General features: G+C 46.9%; 1 protein-coding gene across 1 annotated transcript in view; it reads right to left on the reverse strand.

The window, feature by feature from the left end:
* Positions 1 to 11,449, reverse strand: part of MAF1 (MAF1 homolog, negative regulator of RNA polymerase III) — a 43,223-nt gene extending 31,774 nt beyond the window's left edge. The window contains exon 1 of the mRNA XM_068237834.1: positions 11,295 to 11,449. The gene's annotated coding sequence lies outside the window, so the exon portion shown is untranslated. The remainder of the gene's footprint in view (positions 1 to 11,294) is intronic.
* Positions 11,450 to 20,806: the final 9,357 nt, after the last annotated feature.

Here is a 20,806-nt window from a genome sequence, read left to right on the forward strand (position 1 = left end):
TTCCTACACTAGCGGGAATGCGTAAAAATGTACGCAATGCGTCCCGCCGACCTCTGAGGTCGGCAAGCTGCCAGCGGGGGACTGGAGCAGCAGTGAGTGACTACGAGGGCACAGGATGGCTGCATGGGGCTGGTAGAAGCCCCAGGTAAGTGAAACTCATTTTTTTATTTTGCTTGAACCTTCCCTTTAAGCACCCTGTTTTAAAAGAATTGAAAAGGTTTGTAATTTCATGGGGCAGCCATCTTTGTGGTTGAAAGGAGGCGACAGGGAGCATCATGCTTTACACAGCATCAGGGGAAAACTGCCAAGCAGTTTTCTTCTGTGCAGCCAAAAATGAGGCTTGGGTAAGAAAAACAAAGTTCTGATGCTGTGAAACTGTTAAAGAAACACCAAGCCTTTTCAGTGCTGCTGAGTAGAGTTGGGCGAACTGTTAGCGCAACTGCAGCCGAACTGTTCGGCTGCCCAACCTGTCATGTGGCTGTGGCTCTTACTACTTCCAGGTCGCAATGACTCATGACGTCACACACATGCGCAGAGAGTGCCCGGCAACGGGAGCGCGATCTAGGACATGCTCCGCCGGGCCAGCGCAGACGTACTACTCCGGGTCATTGCGACCCGGAAGTAGTAAGAGCCACAGCCACATGACAGGTTGGGCAGCCGAACAGTTCGGCTGCAGTTGCGCTAACAGTTCGCCCAACTCTACTGCTGAGTAGATTTTTAGTCTGGAGGTTCACTTTAATCATAGTTATGATTCAGGGACGAACAGGTCTAAAACATAGCTATGAATAAGGACCAGCAGTTCCGAAACATGTCGGCATTGTGCATGTGATGTTGTGTCTGGACACGTCCATTAATAAAGAGTTCTAAGTGTGGCATTGTGTGGACCTCCTTCCTTCAAGATTAACTTACCTATGTAGCCGCCTATTGCAAATGTGGTTCACTCGCACTCCACGTTTTCTCGTTTCCTCCTTCCCGGTTTGAAGGGAGGAAGCATGTGAGTGGCGTGGAACACGAGTGAACCACATCGGCTATAGGCGGCAACATAGGCAAGTTAACCACAGCCAGCAAGTCCTACTCGTAATTTCGATTATAAGCAGTCGAGCTACCTGTAGCTCACCGCTGCCTGTAATTAATAGGAATATGGAAGCTCTCACCTTCATGGTGGCCATACAATTTTGAGCACTTTCAATCTGCCAGTGATCCATTGACCCAAACATATCTGACTGATAAACTTAAGGTGGCCATACACTTATAGATATGCATCAGATTCAACCACCAAATAGATTTCTGTCAAGTTGAATCTGACAGGAATCTGATGTGTGCCACACACTAGGAACAGATTTCGAATAGATTTTTAGAATGAAATCTATTGGAAATCTATCTAAATGCATTATTGGACCATTAGATCCAATGCAACTCAATGGGCCATCAATCTGCAGTCAGCAGCAGATCGACCTAGATTTTTCCATCCTGTCAGATCGATCGATTTGCGGCTGATTTCAATCAATTTGATAGAATTGATTTCTGATGGATCGATACTATGGAATCAATTGCTGAAATCGACCAGTGTATGGACAACTGAAGTGAGAGGAATATGGAGGCTGCCATATCTATTTCCAATTAAACAATACCAGTTGCTTGGCTATCCTGCTGATCCTCTGCTATAATACTGTTAGCCATAGCCCCTGAACAAGCGTGCAGCAGACCAGGTGTTTCTGACATCGTCAGATCTGACAAAATTAGCTGCATGCTTGTTCCTGGTGTGATTAGTGCTAGGTACACACTATGAGATTTTCTGTTGGATCGATTATTTCCAACAAGTCCGATCTGATTTCCGATATGTTCTGAATTTTTTCCATTCACTCCTATCAGAAAGCGATTGGAAATCAGAGCGGACATTTTGGAAATTATCGATCTGACAGAAAATCTGTGTATACCTAGCAAGACAGTACAGCAGCCAAATAGATCAGCAGGGCTGCCAGGCAACTGGCATTGTCTTTTAAAGGTGCAAATACATCACTCAATATTCCAGCCAGATTAACTTTCCATTCAATACTTGATGGAATTGGAAGATAATTGGTGCTGCAACATGCTCGACCAATCATTCGATTGATTTCCACCATGAAAAAAAATAAATAAATAAATTAAAAAAAAAAAAAAAAAAGGATCGATCAGAAATGCTGGTAAAAATCTCAGGATCTATCTCATGGTTTGCCCAAGCATCGAGTGATGCAGGGGTACCTTTAGATGGTTTACCAATCAAAAGCCTGATTGGATGCGGTCATAAATTTTCATCAAGTGGGCAAGAGGATCACTTTGGATTGACACCTGCACAGAGTGAAACTAAGCCAGGCCTAGGCAAAATTTGCAAGGCTCGGGCTGCATTCCTAACATTCCTGGCTGCCTACTCCCCCCTTCCCTCCCTGCAGAGTCACAAGCGGGCAATTAGCGGGGGTTAACTCACCTATTCACCACTTCTTGCATCTGGCACGTCCCAATGTCATGTGACGCCCTGTTGCTGTGGAGATGCAGGAAGCGGCGAGTAGGCGAGTTAACCCCCACTAATCACCCACCTGCGACTCTGAAGGGATGGAAGGGGGGGGGGGGGGGGGGGGAAGAGGAATTCGACCAACTATCAGTGGGCCGGATGTACAGCGCATGTATAGGCAGGATGTACCCCCGGGCTGTAGTTTACCAAGCGCTGAACTAGGCTAAGCACTATAACGTGGTACTAGGGTTAGCAACAGAATGCTAGCAATGACTGTCAACTGATTGTAAAACGCATTGCTCACTACTACCTGACAAATTACTAGCAGGACTGGATCACTAGAAGGCCCCAGAGCAATAGGCAAAAAGCAACATAGCCTAGCACTATGCTATGCAAGCATCTGCACTGGGAGAATGACAGAAAAGACAAAAGAGGACACGGGAGACAGGTTTTAATGGTTTTTATGCCATACTGTAGTCTCGCTTTCAAAAGGCAAATGACACTGGCAAAAAAAATGTTTAGGGCCCGTTTACACTGGTGCGGGAACCCCGCCGAATTCAGTTTCCCCATAGGCAAATCGCGCGGGGAAACTGCCATAGGGATGAATAGCGTCACCGGCCAAATAGCTTGCGCTAGCAATTCGAGCGGCTTTTCCATCTGAAGTTGTGCGGGAGGCTGCGAACCCCATAGCCGTGCATGGCACGGCTGATGGGATTCGTCTGCGTACTCGCAGACCCGGAAGTGCTGACGTGTGCGGCACAAGTGGAAACGGGCCCTTAAGGCTACTTTCCCACCAAGACGTTGCGTTTTAGGGGACGTTAAGGTCGCATAACGTGCCCCTAATGCAACGCATGGTGGTGTTGAAGTTGGACATCAGATTGAGCTGCGTCATGCAGCTCAATCTAAGCAGCCGCTCGAGGTTAGTGATAGGAAATCCGGATTTTTTAAGGATTCGGATCATTTGAATCATTTTACTAGGGAAGCCAACTGGGTGAAATGACTAGCAGGACAGGACTTTCCCTGCACTGTACATTCTGTATGTTCCTGTTTCTTCCAGACAGACATCCACTGTGAACCAAATCTTTCCTTGTGATGATCCGGATGACTCGACTCACAAAAATTCGGATCAAATGAACAATTCGTTCATGATCCGGACAACACTGTCCCACCACGAGTCTCCACAGTGCAGTGAATATTAATTAGCCATGTGGCTGGCCACAGAGGAGGAGGGGAGACCTCCTCCTCCAGCATTACTGAGCATGTGCAAACAGTCTAACGTGGCTTAGCCCAGTATAACGTACAGCATGCAGCAATTTGTTTAACCGTGCTGCGTTACAATGTAACGCAACGTGTGCACTGTGAACAAGCACATTGATTTTACAGTGCTGTGAGTTAGGCTGCGTTACTGGCTGCTGTAACATGGGACTTTAACGTCCTGCTGTGAAAACAGTCTAAGGCTAGGTTCACAGTGATCAGTTGCATAACACATGCATTATAACAAGTGTAAGCTGCAATGGAGACTGGACAGACTTTAAGACTTTAGGCCTCGTTCACGTTATCAAACGGAGATGGCTATGCGATCAGAATGCAACGCATGCCATCTGCAATTGCATGCGTTGTGTGGCCGATTCCCATTCACTCTAGTGGCGCTTTGAGTCCGCAAGGAGAAAAGCGCAATATAAATGTTATTTGTCTTGTCTTATTTGTCTTGTCTTGTCAAGTGAATAGGACAGCCATACGTTTGGGCAAAAAAAAAAAAAAAAAAAAAAAAAAAATGCGTGCAGCATGCCTTCGTGCACTGCACTGGTCTGCACCGCATGCAGTGTGAACATCAGACTATGCACTTTCTGATGTCGTGCGTCTGCCTCCTGCACACGTTGCTGAACTACAGATGGCAATGTGTGTAATGTGAACAAGGCCTAATACAAAGCCTGCATGCAGGGAGTTACAATAATGTGATCAGTGTCAACGCAGTACTGTGAACAGCCCCATAGAAATGTATGGGCAGTGGGCTCACATGCAGAATTATTCTGCAACGTAACTGACCACCGTGAACAGGGCCTTAATGATTTAGTTTCAACAAACTTATTGGGCACTGAAGTGCCAAGGTTACAGCAATAGAAAAACATAGCAACATTGTACAAAAAGTCTGTATCAGCCCAACTTGGGCTACAGACGTCTGAAAATACACATAGTTTAGTGAACAATTACGTTCTCAATACGATAACAAATTTAAGCATGTGTGACAATATAAGGTAAAGGCACAGATCGTAGTTGTGGGGGGGGGGGGGGGGGGGGTCTTTTAATGCGGTTATTATGAGTTTAGGTATTGGGAATATTAGCAGGAGAGGAGTAATGGGAGTAATGTGGTTGATTTATGGCTGTATTGTAAGAGCCTATTAAGTGGGGGAGTTAAGGCCTAATTGTGTTTGAGTCCCTTTAGATAGTTTGGAACATGCCCAAGGTTCCCACACCTTCTGGAACTGCGGTAATCTGTCGTTAATGATGGCGTTAATACGCTCACAGGTCATTATATGGTTTATTCTCTCAAGTATTTGTAGGTATGCGAGGTGGGGTGAATTCCAGTTGGCGGCAATATGCGTCTTTGTTGCAGAGATTATGAATTGGGCTAGTTTGTGCTGGGCATGCTTCAATGATTTTGGTTTATAGCCTAGGAGGAAAATTCTTGGATCAAGTGCAATAGGCTTAGAAATTGTTCTGTTAAGTAGAAGACGGATCCTTCCCCAGAGGCGGGAGACCCTTGGGCGGCCTTAATGATTTAAAGTGTACTTGAACTGACATAGGTACATAGAAATTGTCTGCAGTTCCGCTCTATTTTCAGACAAAGCAATCGCTAAAGAGACTTAAAAAAAACAAAAACACAAACAACAACAACTGTTCTACGTTTCCTCTTCTCATATGAAGTTATGATTCTTAGCCAGGTCTTTTTCATCCAATTCAACCCCCAGCCCACTGGCTGCCCCCCAGCAGAGAAATGTTTTGTTGCTTACTTGGAACTTTCTCCATCTCAGATAGAGAGAGTGCCTAATGCTGGATACACAGCTTGAGTTTCCGCGTCGCATGCGGCCGTCGATACGCGTTGATTCGATTATTTCCGAACGAATTTCGATGATTTTTAGGTCGAATGCCATGTAAAGTATGGCAAATCGACCTAACGATCCATCGAAGCTTCAATCGGACATGTCGGAAATAATCGAATCGGCGGCCGCATCGAACGCGGAAACACATGGTGTGTATCCAGCATAAGAGTGTAAGAATGCAATCTTCTGCAAAGGACACAGGGCTTGGGGGGGGGGGGGGGGGGGGGAGATCGATAGAGAGAGAGATAGAGAGATATATCTCTCTCTATCTATCTATCATCTATGCAAGTGAGATAATGGAACAGTACACAGCCTGGTGTCCTGAAAAGTAAATAGAAGACAAAACACCTATCTGGCTGAGAAAAGACTGCCGATAATATTTTACAGCTGAAAAGTTCAAAGGGTCATTATGTCTGTTTTGTAGCTGAATGGAGTCAATTTTACATGCGATTGTCATGGCTGCTGTTTAGAATTCAGTCTTAATACTGAAAATAAAAATAGGAAACCTAGTTCTGGCACTAATATTCTATCTACACACATAAAAATGATCTCCCAGGTTTATTTTCAGCTCAAGTTCTCTTTTGTCCTAGTATTCAAAGACACACAAATGCAGAAAGACACCGAAGCCTGTTTAATCACTGTATAAAAGCATAATTACAGCTTTAAAAAGGCTCGAATTTCCTTATTAAAATTATTAGTGACAGCTGTTTTGTTTTAACAAAGTACATTCCTATAAAATACATGTTTCTAAAGCTATTTGTGGATTTGTTTTCTGCAGTGTTTGCCAGCTTTGAATAGTACAGGACCTTGAGCCTGATACATGTACGGTTTTGTTTTTTTACTGCTACTACCAATGGTAGCATTGTACTGCATGGTCAGCGCAGCAGTACATAGGCAACACAGGCATTGCTACAGTAATGAGTATTCCCAGAGTAACGTTCACGTTACCCATGTAACACGGGTCATGCCCGTCGGGGATCATGATCCGGTTCCCTAGGACAACATACCTGGCTGGCCTGCCCCCTGGAAGATTAGTGACAAGGCATAGTTGCCAATCACATCGGGGTCACGCAGCTGTTCTTCCTGGATCATGGTTTCGAAATAGCCTACTGAGCCGCGTACAACAGGTATCGGCGCAGGAGACTTGGGTGCAGGCCGTGCTCTGCAGCAGGGGCTTCAGACAAGGATCTTATTGAGGCTTCCCTCTCTTCAGGGCAAGTATCCGATTTTGAACTCTTTGGCTCAGGTTCACATTAGAGCAGATCCAAGATGAAAAACTATCTATAACAATTAACTTGTCTATATAGCTTATCTAAAGTTTATATAATTTACACAACAAATCTAGCTGCAGACAGCTTCAACAGTTTATGATTATTTATTCCTGTGATACAATGAGAGCGGCCATGTTCTGTTTGTCCAATTACACACAGGCAAGCTGATCTGTACCTCCAGCCCTCAGCCTGTGAAAACGTCACTCCCCTCTCCTCTGCCTCTGAAATCTCTGGCTAGTAACTTCCTCCTCCTCCTGCCCAGACTGAGCTCCCATAAGCCCTTGCTACTGAGGCTAAAGGCTCATACATACATCAGATAAAAGTCTTTGGAAAATGAAAGATCACAGACCAATTTTACCCCCGTCCATGTAGTATGAGCGCCATACCTACACAGTCTATTCTATGGAGCTGAACTCCCCATCAGAAAAAAATCTTTGCAAGATGCTGCACACAAAGATGCTGTAGACTTTCAAAACATCAATATCTGCAAAAGATCTGTTCCTGCAAAATGCATTCATAGTCTATGATATCTGCAGATCATCATACACGCCTTGTTTAACCTCCTTGCCGGTTATCCCGACACTCAGCTAGCACTTTGCTAGCTGCGTGTGGTACGCGACCGCCGCCGCTACCTGCCGATTCGCCGAGCCACCCCCCCCCCCCACGCAGCCTGGCCAATCAGTGCCAGGCAGCACCGAGGGGTGGATCGGGATGTCATCCCACCCCGTCGCCATGGCGACCGGGGAAGCCCAGCAGGAAATCCTGTTCTGTACGGGATTTCCTGCTTACTCTGTGGGGGGGGGGGGGGGGGGTGGGGATGCCGCTGCTCAGCTGCTATCATGTAGCGAGCCATGGGCTTGCTACATGATTTAAAAAAAAAAAAAAAAAAAAAAAAAAAAGTGCTCTGCTGACCCCTTGCCACGAGAATTGGACCGCAAGGGGGTTAACAGACATTCATCTGCAGAACAGAGCCACCAGGATGGATTTTCAGATCTGCAGAGGATTGTCTGATCTGCAGATGAATGTCAGTTAAACAAGGTGTGTATGATGATCTGCAGATCTCATAGACTACGAATGCAATTTGCAGGAACGGATCTTTGGCAGGAACAGATCTTTTGCAGATACTGATCTTTTGTGTCTGTACAGCATCTGCAGCATCTTGCAAAGATTTTTTTCTGATGGGGAGTTCAGCTCCATAGAAAAGACTGTGAAGGTATGGCTCTCATACTACATGGAAGGGGGTAAAATTGGTCTGTGATCTTTCATTTTCCAAAGACTATAGTCTGATGTGTGTATGTGGCCTTAGAGTGCCAAGGTACTCTGGAGAAGCTGTGGGCGAGGCTGGTTTAGTTTATAGAGAATTAAAGTATTAAAAAGACAACAACAAGTATTTGGCTTGAGGAATGCCCTATAAACTATATGAAAGGAACACAATTATGCAATGAGTAGAAGTTTATCTCGGATCCACTTTAAGGACTAGAGACTTTTTTTTTATAATGCGGCTGTTCAACGATCACTGTGATTGGCTCACAGTGATCACCTTGTAAGGAGCAAATAAAAAAGGGCTCCCTACCCATAGGAGGAAACTCAGCTGTCACATAACAATTAAGTCTGTGACCGTAGTAGACAACGATCGGCTTGGATTGCGGAAAGCTGCCACATCAGCAGATGCGGCATAGATTCTCACTTCCGTGGTCCCAAGTCAGTTAAGGTGGCCATACAATTGTTTTTCCCCTTGACATCTGGTCGATTCAATCACTGATTGAATTTGCTAGAAATCGATGCAGTGGGCTGCCAGCTTGATCAGGTTTTCAACTGCAGTCAGTCGAAAATGGATCACTCCAGACAGTATACATCAATTGGCAGCAGGTCGAGAACAGCAGCAGATCGACAGCCCATAGTGTTGCACTGGATCAATCAGTGCATCACTGTAGTTTGATAGATTTTCAATAGATTTCATTAATCCCATTAATGGTTCAATATTCCTCAGATTCGATCCGATTTTTACAATCTAAAAATTGTACAGAAAACCACACAGGTTTTACAGTTGATTAGTATAGAAAAAGTAATCGATCAGAATGTTGGATTTTGCTATTTTATCTTAAGATTAAATGCCCTTACCATCTGGTTTATGTGAACAATGGATAATTACCTTCCAATTACTTTTGATCCCCAAATCTAATCAAATGATTGCATCCGATAAAAATATTGTACTGTTAAGGTAGCCATACATTTAGAGATGTATGAGCAGATTCAGCCAAGAAACAAATCTCTTATCGATTCCGATGAGAGAGATCTGTCAGTTGCCCATACGCCACTTCCCGATCAATTTCATGCTGAAATCGATCCGAATCAGCATTGTGACGCCGCATCCAACCACCTCGCCACCCCTTTCCACCTAATGTTAAGCCCCCCTCCCCCGGTGCCAAGTGCATGTTATACATTACCTGTCCACAACCTCCGCTTGTCCCCGTTGGCTCCGGACGCACTCTATTCTTCATACATTCTTCATACACGTGCACCATGTGGTTGCCTAGTAACATGGCCGTGTGCATGACTTCTGATGTCATACGCACACCTGTACTAGGAAACCACGTGGGGCTCGCATGTATTTCGTCCTGAAATTTGTCGCACTGCCGGTGGGGCATACACTTGGCGGCACAGATTTTCATCCGATTGAAGTATAATAATCGAATCAGATAGTCGATCGGCCACCAAGTCGACCTGATCTACCTTTAAGGTGCTCATACATTTGACGATGTATGGGCAGACTCGACCAAGAGATCTCTCACTCTCGGCTGCAAAATCAACCCTCTCTCTCTGGGCTGAGACACACCAGAAAAGCTCCCCAAACGCTAGAGGTTTCAAAAGCTCTTCCCAATGTAATGCTATGGGTTTATTTTACAAAACCTCATCACTCCAGTGTGCATAGACACATAGGATAACATTAGCATCAATCATCTCTCTCTCTCTCTCAGCTGCAAAATCATCTCTCTCTTTCAATTGGCTGCAAAATCAACAAAACAAACAGCCACCTCTACTGAAATCTATTAAAAAAAACAAAAAAAACTGTTCCTGGTGTGTGGCACAGATCAGATAGATCCCTGTCAAGTATCTGATGGTGGAATCTGGTGGTCATCTACACGTGAATGGCTACCATGAGGCCTCCTTCACATTGCATTTCTCTCACGTTAGGTTTCTTTTTGTAGTGATTTTTTTTTCAGATTCCCGGAAAATAATAAATACAATGTACTTATTCTTTAAAGCACAAAAGCAATTGCCCCACAAAGCGATTTTGTGAGAGTTGAGGACCCTTTCACACTAGAGCGTTTTGCCGCAATTTTAGCAAAACACTAGGGCTTTTTAAAAGCGCTAGTGTAATAAAACCCTATGGGCCCGTACTTACTCGGGCGATTTGCACTTATCACCGCAAATCACCCAAAAATGCAAACACGTCACCTGCACCATTTTCAGGCAATTTCCTGGCAAACGCGTTTCAGTGCTATAGAAGCGCTAAACGCAATTGCAGCAAAATCACTAGTGTTCAAAACACCAGCGTTTTGCATTTAAAGGAGTTCTGTGGGGGATTGTGGAAGAAAAAAAAAACAGACACTTACCTTGGGCTTCTATCAGCCCCGTGCAGCGGTAATGTCCCACGCCGTCCTCCTCCCATCTGCCGTTCTTCGCCGCCGTCCCCGGTCTAAGCGGCATGGGATCCAACTGCGGCTGCACTAGAGTGGCCGCGCACCCGCTCGCTTCCGCCTGCGTCATCGGAAGCTTACTGCGCAGGCGCAGTACAAGGCTCTGTTGTACTGCTCCTGCGCAGTAAGCCTCAGATGACGCGAGCGGAGGCACGGCAACGCGTATTATTCGTCTGTATGTCAGACGAATAATAGCCCGGTGCCAGCTGCGGGGAACAGCGGATGGAAGCAGGACGTTGTGGGACATTACCGCTGCATGGGGCTCATAGAAGCCCAAGGTAAGTGGCAGTTTTTATCTTCAGAAACCCCCACAGATCCCCTTTAAGTGTGAATGAGGCCTAAGCATTCTTTCTACAGCTTCTATTATCACAAAATCACCCCAAAAATGGTACAGGCACAACTTTGCTAAATGCACAGCACACAAACCGCGCTGATATGAACCTTCTCATAGACATTCATTGCACAAACATTTTGGGGACGATTTTAAAAATAGCCTGTGCTTGCAAAAAAAAAGGCCAAAACCACCTCTAGTGTGAATGAGCCCTAAGGCAATACAAGTACCTGCTCAGCTAACAGAAATGGTAACATTAGTGAGAAGATCCTGACTGAGCAGACAGAACCTGGAGCTGCAGCAGAGATGATATGGTGGAGCTGAGTATTTCCCATAGAGGACATTACACAGGGTGACAGGGTCTCTTCCCCATCACAGCCCCCCTCCCCCACAGCTCCTCACCCCCGGCAGGCGGCGCTCCTCTCTATCCTCCGCTCTGGCCACAGATAACGCAGCTCTTTACGGTTCTCCTCGGTTATTTCCGTATCTCCAGCCACGATTACGTCATGTCCGCCTCTCCCGTTATAAACATCTAGCTTGTCAGAGGACGCTGAGGGCGTCGTGACGCAGTACGCCTTCCATTGGCTGTTCGTGTAGCGGGAGGGCGTGACTAAAGGAAAGCGCTCCTCCCTCTCCGCTATTCCACGCCCACAGCAACTGCGGAGGGGCGCCCGTACCGGAAGTATGGATGTTGTGGGCATGGGGACGTGTATAGAGCAGAATGATATGGGGGAGGCGGGGAAGCTGTACTACCGAGGTTGTCATTATCACCGGGCTTTACTTATAAGCGGTGCGTGTGAAGCCCGCCCCCTGTCCGCTATAGCTCCGCCTTTCACTATGGTATTGCCATATAGGCCACGCCCCAGATCACACCTCCAGCATGTCTGGAAAACAAACAGCCAGAGGTTTGTTGAGGTGTGCGCGGCGACCGCCATAGGTCGCTATCTCAATGCTGCCCCCTAGTGACCAGATCCCACCATAGATAAGAATCAGGATGGTAGACTTTCTGAATCAGTGAGAGGGGCGGGGCAAACCCAGGATTTTCAAGGGGGGGATTCCTGAAAGATCTCCCTCAGCCTTGCACAATACAGTACAATATTATGGTAGGACATCATGCTGGGTACACCTAATGCAATTTCCCATCTGACTGACAGGATCTGACAATTATTTTCTAAATATCCGATCTGCTCCCGATCAACAACTGGATCGATCAGGAGCAGCATGAATACAGATAATAATGAGGACAGCTGACATTGCTAATGAAGGGGAAAGTGAAGCATTCACACAGCAGGGCACAGGGCTGTGCTCATACCTGACTCTGTTAAGTTTCCCAGAGCTGCTCCATGCTCTGTACATACATTGCTGCTCCATGCTCTGTACACGCGCTGCTGCTCCATGCTCTGTACACGCGCTGCTGCTCCATGCTCTGTACACGCGCTGCTGCTCCATGCTCTGTACACGCGCTGCTGCTCCATGCTCTGTACACGCGCTGCTGCTGCATGCTCTGTACACGCGCTGCTGCTCCATGCTCTGTACACACGCTGCTGCTCCATGCTCTGTACACGCGCTGCTGCTCCATGATCTGTACACATGCTGCTGCTCCATGCTCTGTACACACCCTGCTGCTCCATGCTCTGTACACGCGCTGCTGCTCCATGCTCTGTACACGCGCTGCTGCTCCATGCTCTGTACACACGCTGCTGCTCCATGCTCTGTACACGCCCTGCTGCTCCATGCTCTGTACACGCCCTGCTGCTCCATGCTCTGCACACGCCCTGCTGCTCCATGCTCTGCACACACGCTCCTGCTCCATGCTCTCTACACACCCTGCTGCTCCATGCTCTGTACACACGCTGCTGCTCCATGCTCTGTACACGCCCTGCTGCTCCATGCTCTGTACACGCCCTGCTGCTCCATGCTCTGTACACGCGCTGCTGCTCCATGCTCTGTACACGCGCTGCTGCTCCATGCTCTGTACACGCGCTGCTGCTCCATGCTCTGTACACGCCCTGCTGCTCCATGCTCTGTACACGCCCTGCTGCTCCATGCTCTGTACACGCCCTGCTGCTCCATGCTCTGTACACGCGCTGCTGCTCCATGTTCTGTACACGCGCTGCTGCTCCATGCTCTGTACACGCGCTGCTGCTCCATACTTTGTACACACCCTGCTGCGCCATGCTCTGTACACCCACTGCTGTTCCATGCTCTGTACACACCCTGCTGCTCCATGCTCTGTACACACCCTGCTGCTCCATGCTCTGTACACACCCTGCTGCTCCATGCTCTGTACACACGCTGCTGCTCCATGCTCTGTACACACGCTGCTGCTCCATGCTCTGTACACACGCTGCTGCTCCATGCTCTGTACACACGCTGCTGCTCCATGTTCTGTACACACGCTGCTGCTCCATGCTCTGTACACACATTGCTGCTCCATGCTCTGTACACACATTGCTGCTCCATGCTCTGTACACACACTGCTGCTCCATGCTCTGTACACACGCTGCTGCTCCATGCTCTGTACACACATTGCTGCTCCATGCTCTGTACACACGCTGCTGCTCCATGCTCTGTACACACGTTGCTGCTCCATGCTCTGTACACACGCTGCTGCTCCATGTTCTGTACACACGCTGCTGCTCCATGCTCTGTACACACATTGCTGCTCCATGCTCTGTACACACACTGCTGCTCCATGCTCTGTACACACGCTGCTGCTCCATGCTCTGTACACACGTTGCTGCTCCATGCTCTGTACACATGCTGCTCCTCTATCTAAAGTCAGCTGTAGCAGGGAAAGAAAGGGGGCAGTGCTGTGAGCTGCAGGATGCCTGCAGATATTCTGGTGTCTCAACTTGTGCCTGTCTCCAGACACTGCACCGACCCTGGTCTGAGGGAGGATTCTGGGCAGCTGTAATCCCTCCCTGTGTTTGCCTAAGGGGGCTTTTAGGACCATTGTAGCCCCTTACACACTCCAATAAGTTCTGGGTCACCAAGAGCTTGCTGGTTAGTCTGTACCTCTGGGTGTTACAAGCCCTACTTCATAGAGCCAAATTTATCCATGCCTTGCACTGATGAGGATCAACCAATCCGAAACAGTCTGTATGCATGTTGGATTATTATGGTTCTGTACAAATTAACAAGCTGACACATCATTGCATTCCAGCGGATCTAGAGGTGTGTTTAGCTTCTAAGCGCAACAATTGTTAATTTGCATATATTCAGCAGTGATGCACTGAGAGATATCTAGGAGCTCACTCCAACCTAAATTATCGCAAATTCTTTTTAGTAAGGGGGCTTTTAGGACCATTGTAGCCCCTTACACACTGCTATGAGTTCTGGTTCACCATGAGCTTGCTGGTTAGTCTGTACCTCTGTGTTTGCACAGCTGCACTAAGATGTGACTCCATAAACTAATAGTGCTTTGTATAGGATATCTTCAAACCATATCTGAGGGGTCTCATAAACAGTCTCTCACCTCAAACAAGACTTTATGGCCCATACTCACGGGCTACAATTGTCGCCGCAACACGCGGCGCGTGCGTGTTGCGGCAACAGGTCGCCCGTGAGTATGCGGCGTTGCATGGGCGCGCACCCCGAACTGTCGCCCGTCGCTGATGTCGCCAGGCGATTGAACCGCTCAATCGCCTGGCGACAGTCGCCGCCGCAACTCCGCCGCAGCTGTCGCTAGTCCGCGTGAGTACGCGGACTAGCGACAGCAACCTCCATTGAGGAATACAGAGCTTCCGGCGGGGGGAGGAGGAACGTCGGCGACAGCTTCCGTCGCGCCGCTGGTCCCTCTTCCGCGTGTGTAGGCGGAGGGACATGGCGAGGAGCTGTCGCCGGCCTGTCGCCCACGCGCTCACGTGTGCTGGCGACAGGCCCAAAAAGTTGCCCGTGAGTATGGGCCATTACACACAAAAGCGAGCACTGCAATAATCTTAATCACACTTTCAAATTTACAGGGTTGAGCAAAAAGAGCTATATCAATAAAGAAAAAAGGTACCCTCTAGTAAATTGAACATGATAGTGTATCCTGAATAACTGATCCAGATGCATATATCCCAAAAATATAACAACTTTATTTCTTTTCAAGATCACATACATTAAAATCCATAAAAAAAAACCATATATATCCTCCAATATGTGGATCGCCAGTCAGATATTCCAAAATAAATGTAAATATAATACAGATATGATTAAGCTCGCAATCAGACGGTAAACACCTTGTGGTAAAGAAATTGTGGACACCTGGGTGGGCCCGGATTGAAGCAGACAGGACGTCTGCGAGCGCGTAGGCAGCAACCCCCACGCCAGATTCATCACATATCATGTAAGCACCTTTTCAGGTTTTTTAAAAAAAAAGCACTATATGCACTTTGTATGCAGTGCTTCTAAAGCACTATATGCACCTTATTTTTCCGTACAGGATTGCACAGCAGAGTGAGCTCTATCACCATTTTGCAGGCACTTTGCACATGGTTCATGAATTTGTATTACTGATTGTATTGTGGAGGGATTGTGGACTGTGACACATCCCGGTTTTTCCAGGGGTGGGTTGCAGCCCACGATTCTAGCAGGTTTTTCAATATTATTTTTTGCACATTGTTTTTTGCACAGTGTGGATGGATACAAGGATGGTTTTGTATTATAATATGGAGTTTGTATATGTATTGCAATAGATGTGTGGGGGTCATAATCAGACACTGAATACTTTTTAGGCACCCAGGTGCTCACAATTTCTTTAGCACAAGGTGTTTACCGTCTGATTGGGAGCTTAACCTCCTTGCCGGTCTAATTCCCCCAGCAAGAAGGCAGCGCAGCACTTTTTTTTTTTTTTTTTTTTTTTTAAATCATGTAGCGAGCCCAGGGAATGTATAAAAGAAGGCCCAATCAAACACCACATTGGCTCACTCTATTCATTATTTGTTGGACACCTAGCTGGTGCAGTGTTGCCAACCGTCATTAAATTTACTGACAGTCAGTAAAAAGTCAACAAATCTGGTCTGTCAGTAAAGTCCATAAAAAAATGTGTTGTGTCAGTAAAAAAAAAAACCTCTGTCTTTCTTAGATCACCCCCCCCCCCAGATGCCGTGCATTAATACTTCACCTGTCCGGTGTCCGCCACTGCACTCTTCTTCCTCATTCACGCCCCACGTCGTTGCCGGTGTATTGCACGTAAGGGCGCATGTGTGATATCTTTCATTTAATTTCAATAATATTAGATGTCAGTAAAAAAAGTGTTCTGTCAGTAAATTATTTGTGCTTTGTCAGTAAAAATATATTTCCGAGGTTGGCAACACTGAGCTGGTGGTGGAAAATTCAATGGATAAATGGATGCAACTGGGGGTACAGATAGATGCTGAGGAATGCCTGCTCACCCCTAGACAAGTATTGCCTTATGTAAAAGACAACTCTGTCATACACCTATGCACCCTCACTCCCGCTTGTATCTCCAAATTTGCTCCTTCCACCTCAAACCTGTTTCCAAAGTATCCACTTGCTGTGGCAGTGCGCTCCAGTAGCTGACTTCTGGAAACAGGTGGTCAACTTCCTGCATGATTGTTTGGGCTCCCCGGTTTCTCGACATTAAAATGTGCATCCTAAACTTGACTGATTAAGATATGCCTGTAAGGCTTGGCGAGGTATCTGCCCACAGCTCAGCTTCTATGCCCCAATCTATCACCACCTTCTTCACCTTATGTGGTGCGTCCCCGCTTGAACGGGAGATGAGAGACACCTGCATGACTTCGGTTACACCCAGGCCTTGTAGGTGCAAGGTATAGGAGCTGGGCTTAGAGTGGAAAGGATAACCCACCAGAGCAAAACAGGAAACAGATAAGCGAAGTCCAATAACAGTCCAGGTCATACACAAGAAATCCGAGATATCAAGGTACAAGGGGGTAAGGCAAACACAAGTCAAAAGGCAATCCAAGGTCAGTCCAGGCAGCAATAATCGTAACGTTATATCAAGCAAAAGATCGGTCCAGGCAGCAAACAGGAATGGTCAAGAGCAAGCAAAGGTCAAAGTCCAAAAATCCAGCAGAAGTATATTGTCATATAATATAGAGTGACCAGACGTCCCGGATTGCCCGGGACGAGTCCCGGATTTGGGGTCCGCTGTCCCAGGCAGCATGAGGTCCTGGGAAACGTCCCGCTTTTAGCAGCGGGACGTCCCGGCCTTGGGGCTCTGGCCACTCTCCTCATGAACTGGCAGCGGCGTCTATAGACGCCGTGCCAGTTCATTGCCCGCAGCCCCGCTCCAGCCTCCTTCTTCCGGTGTCTGTTCCGACACCGGCAGGCAAACAGGGCTACGGCAAGATGGCTGCCGGAGCCCTGTACTGGAGACTATTTGTGTCTCCAGTACAGGGCTTCAGGGGCCATCTTGCCGTAGCCCTGTCAGCGCGGGAGACAAGAGCAGGAGGAAGGTGGTCCCGGGAGCAGCGCGCCAGAGGCCGGAGACTTCTGCCAGGTGAGTAAATGCTTTTTTTCCAGGTGAAATGTTTGCCTGCATTGCGTTTATTTTCTGGAGAAATGTTTGCCCGCATTGCGTTTCTTTTCTGGTGAAATGTTTGCCCGCATTGCGTTTCTTTTCCAGGTGAAATGTTTGCCCGCATTGCGATTCTTTTCCAGGTGAAATGTTTGCCCGCATTGCGTTTCTTTTCTGGTGAAATGTTTGCCCGCATTGCGTTTCTTTTCCAGGTGAAATGTTTGCCCGCATTGCGTTTCTTTTCCAGGTGAAATGTTTGCCCGCATTGCGTTTCTTTTCTGGTGAAATGTTTGCCCGCATTGCATTTCTTTTCCAGGTGAAATGTTTGCCCGCATTGCGATTCTTTTCCAGGTGAAATGTTTGCCCGCATTGCGTTTCTTTTCCAGGTGAAATGTTTGCCCGCATTGCGTTTCTTTTCCAGGTGAAATGTTTGCCCGCATTGCATTTCTTTTCCAGGTGAAATGTTTGCCCGCATTGCGTTTCTTTTCTGGTGAAATGTTTGCCCGCATTGCGTTTCTTTTCCAGGTGAAATGTTTGCCCGCATTGCGTTTCTTTTCCAGGTGAAATGTTTTCCCGCATTGCATTTCTTTTCCAGGTGAAATGTTTGCCCGCATAGCGTTTCTTTTCCAGGTGAAATGTTTGCCCGCATTGCGTTTCTTTTCCAGGTGAAATGTTTGCCCGCATTGCGTTTCTTTTCTGGTGAAATGTTTGCTTGCATTGCGTTTTTTTTCTGGTGAAATGTTTGCCCGCATTGCGTTTCTTTTCTGGTGAAATGTTTGCCCGCATTGCGTTTTTTTTTTTGTGGTGAAATGTTTGCCCGCATTGCGTTTCTTTTCTGGTGAAATGTTTGCCCGCATTGCGTTTCTTTTCTGGGGAAATGTTTGCCCGCATTGCGTTTTTTTTCTGGTGAAATGTTTGCCCGCATTGCGTTTCTTTTCTGGTGAAATGTTTGCCCGCATTGCGTTTCTTTTCTGGGGAAATGTTTGCCCACATTGCGTTTTTTTTCTGGTGAAATGTTTGCCCGCATTGCGTTTTTTTTCTGGTGAAATGTTTGCCCGCATTGCGTTTTTTTTTCTGGTGAAATGTTTGCCCGCATTGTGTTTATTTTATACTGACATGTTGCCCACATTGCGTTTATTTTGTACTGACATGTCTGCCCGCATTGCGTTTATTTTATACTGACATGTTCCCCGCATTGCGTTTATTTTGTACTGACATGTTGCCTGCATTGCGTTTATTTTATACTGACATGTTCCCCGCATTGCGTTTATTTTGTACTGACATGTTCCCCGCATTGCGTTTATTTTATACTGACATGTTCCCCGCATTGCATTTATTTTGTACTGACATGTTGCCCGCATTGCGTTTATTTTGTACTGACATGTTGCCCGCATTGCATTTATTTTATACTGACATGTTGCCCGCATTGCGTTTATTTTATACTGACATGTTCCCCGCATTGCGTTTATTTTGTACTGACATGTTGCCCGCATTGCGTTTATTTTGTACTGACATGTTGCCCGCATTGCGTTTATTTTATACTGACATGTTCCCCACATTGCGTTTATTTTGTACTGACATGTTGCCTGCATTGCGTTTATTTTATACTGACATGTTCCCCGCATTGCGTTTATGTTGTACTGACATGTCTGCCCGCATTGCATTTATTTTATACCGACATGTTCCCCGCATTGCGTTTATTTTGTACTGACATGTTGCCTGCATTGCGTTTATTTTATACTGACATGTTCCCCGCATTGCGTTTATTTTGTACTGACATGTTGCCCGCATTGCATTTATTTTATACTGCCATGTTCCCCGCATTGCGTTTATTTTCTGGTGTCCGGGGTAACTGTTACTGCATTTATTATTTAATGGTCATAGATGGCTATGTTTGCTGCTTTGTGGTTACGGTATACTATTAGCATCAAACAGTTTCTGCACACCCATGATGCAAAGTCTTGTTTGACCACACCATGGTGTAAACACTGCTTTCTTATGCCTCGCTGTTACATCATTACGTTAGCTCCGCCCATACAATGTCCTGGTCACGCCCATTTTTCGCCGCCGCATCCACCCCTTTCGAGTCTTCGTCACTGCACGCTCCTTGGTCCCCCCCACTTTTCGCCGCCCCGTCCCAGGTTGGACCCACAAAAATCTGGTCACTCTATATAATAATACAGAGCACCCAGCAGCTAGCAAGCTAACGATATCAACATACTGACACAGCAGGCTTAAATATTCACTTGCACCCAATCAGTGGCCGGCCACACACTCAGGAGCCGTGGGGGGGGGGGGGGGGACAGCTGTTAGGGGGCCCTAACTGCACTAATCAGTACTGCAGATGTTTTCAATAAACTCTTAGTCAAGGAAAGGATGCGACTCGACTTCATGGGGGGGGGGGGGGGGGGGGATTTGCCTGTCCATTTCAGGTACTGAGCACTAACAAGCGCTCAGCCAATGCACAAGAACAGCTGACAGGCTGTAAATTCACTACCATCAGCTGCCTGTATAAAAGTGCTCTTAGGCCCCAGAACCTACTAGCAGTACCAGGCCTGGATTTGTCATCACAGGCATAGGTGTCCTGGCCCTTAGATTTCACCTCCATGAACCCCCCCCCGTCGAACTGAACCACAAGTGTGCTGGGGTGTCTCAGCTGTCCCTTCTCCCTTACCTGTCATAGGTAGCTAAAGTTGCCCATTAGTATTAGGTAGCCAGGGGTACCCTCAATATTAAGTAGCTAGAGTTGCCCCCAAGTATTAAGTAGCTAGAGGTGCCCCTGACTGAAGAGAGATCTTGTCAGTGGAATGCAGAGAGCAGGGTGAGTAACCTCTCCTTTACGCTTTCATCAGGAATCTGCATAGGTAGGGAGGAAGGCATTCAGGGAGAGGAGTGAGCCACCTTTCCAACATCAGGCGCCTGTAGGCATGTGCCTACAGTGCCTTATGGTAAATCCAGCCCTGAGCAGTACGTTACTAAGCCGTTACTTAGCAGTTGTGATTTCAAAAGCTCTTGCTAATGTGATATCATAGGTGTGATCCCACTTGAGCGATGTGATTTTATAAAAAAAAAACATAGCATTGCATTAGCAAGAGCTTAAAGGAAACTATCGGAGCTGCGGCCAGGGCACAGGATGGCTGCCAAGGGCTGGAGGAAGCCCCAGGTAAGTGGATTTTTTTTTTCAATAGCTTGGGCAATCACTTTAAATCATTAGAACTTAAAGGCTGCTAGTGGGGTTGAGTCCTAAGGGTTCCTTTCCACTAACAACATTTTGTGATTTGATTCTGATCGCTTGCAGAATGCAGATCATAAGGTCCTGCCTAACCTAATGAAAACCTTGTGGGGATGTTGCTTTTACTGTGACACAATTGAGACAATATATTTGCCTCTTTGCAAAGGTCAGTCCTGCTGCATTTTTTATGTG

Source organism: Hyperolius riggenbachi, chromosome 5, assembly GCF_040937935.1.
Source record: "Hyperolius riggenbachi isolate aHypRig1 chromosome 5, aHypRig1.pri, whole genome shotgun sequence".
In the NCBI taxonomy this organism is placed as follows: domain Eukaryota; kingdom Metazoa; phylum Chordata; class Amphibia; order Anura; family Hyperoliidae; genus Hyperolius; species Hyperolius riggenbachi.